Genomic DNA, 1373 nt, shown 5'->3' on the forward strand with positions numbered 1-1373 from the left:
TCCCGACGCCGCGCGACGCCGACGATCGCCGCCGTGGGACGCTGGTGCTCCAGCTGGTCGGCCAGCCGCTCCGCGTCCACGGAAAGTACGTGGTCTGGACCAGCTTTCCGCTGTCTCGACTACACCTCGACTACGCTCCAACTAGGCCGGAAGACAACGGGATTCTTCAAAGAAATCAAGTCTTGCGAGATCTTCAAAAGGTCGAATCGCGAACCGCTATTCTTTGAGATGGTCCAGATACCAGTGAACTCGGTGAACGGTCTTTCTCTGGGTTTCTGTGGCGGAAGTGGTGTCGGTCGAGCCGTCTCCGCCGTTAGACAGCCGGCACCGTGGTGCTCGAGGCAACCACCAGGTGTTTTCTTCTGTTGGCCGCGCGCGACCGCGCTATTACTTGTGTCGTACTCGATGTCGTCCCTTTGCGCGGATAATGAACCGATCTTGTTCACAGTGTCGTTGTAGTTGTGATTGTTGTTGATATTGATGATGATAATGATATTGTTGTTGTTGTTGTTGTCGCAGTCGTTGCAGTTAGTGTCGTTGGTTATCTGGCTGTTGTTACTGAACCGTCGGCTGTCGGGTGGTGGTGGAACACCGCACCCAGGCACACGCATCCTATCTAACCACGAGCCACAACTCCTAACTCTCGACTTTAGGCCCTCTCTGTATTCTCTCGTGGCACGCAAGACACGGGGCTCGCTCGTTTGCTCTCTCTCGCTGTCCTTCTATCCCTCTCTACCCCCTTTGCTCCGGTTCCCTCCACCCACCCAACCTTCTATGTATATCTTTCTCTATTCGTTTCAGTTCGGTATAATACTCTCTCTTTCTCTCCTCGTTTCTTTCCTCCGTTTACCCCTCTCGCAACCTCCCCACCTCTTCTTCGTCGCCCTACCCTGCTCCCTCTGCTTGCAGTCTCTCCCTCTCTCGCGACGCTCTCTCCCTTCCGTCGCGAACAGGCCGGCTAACCCTTACGGACCGTCTATTCGTCTCTCCTCCTCTCTATTCTCCCTCCCGTTTCTTCTCTTTTACTCTTCGCTTCGAAGGGGTTGAACGATTACTCGAATCTTTTTCTCGTAGTCCACCTTTATCTTCGATTTTGTCTCTTACTCGATTCGTATATATCGTTTTCTTGATTTGACACGTTTTCTGTTTGGTTTTTTCTTGCGAATAAAAGCGTCGAAGAAGAGACGAGAGGAACTACGAGACACGACGTGCGAGAGGATGACGACGAAGAGGATGACGTCGAGGTGCACGAATACGGACGCTCCTCTCTCTCTTCCTCGGCTCCCTGTAGGTTCCCGTTCCCGATCGGGAGGACGCCAGGTCCCAGACTACGCCGACTCCGAGTCACCGGCGCTGCGTCGGCGTCGGCGTCG

The 1373-nt window shown here is 54.1% G+C and overlaps 1 protein-coding gene across 6 annotated transcripts in view; it reads right to left on the reverse strand.

Moving 5' to 3' along the window:
* Positions 1-612, reverse strand: part of LOC100746344 (nuclear factor 1 X-type) — a 69504-nt gene extending 68892 nt beyond the window's left edge. For all 6 annotated transcript variants that reach the window (XM_033321364.1, XM_033321363.1, XM_033321358.1 and 3 more), the window contains exon 1: positions 1-612. The gene's annotated coding sequence lies outside the window, so the exon portion shown is untranslated.
* Positions 613-1373: the final 761 nt, after the last annotated feature.

This window comes from Bombus impatiens, unplaced genomic scaffold (assembly GCF_000188095.3).
Source record: "Bombus impatiens unplaced genomic scaffold, BIMP_2.2 scf_0434, whole genome shotgun sequence".
Taxonomy (NCBI): Eukaryota; Metazoa; Arthropoda; class Insecta; order Hymenoptera; family Apidae; genus Bombus; species Bombus impatiens.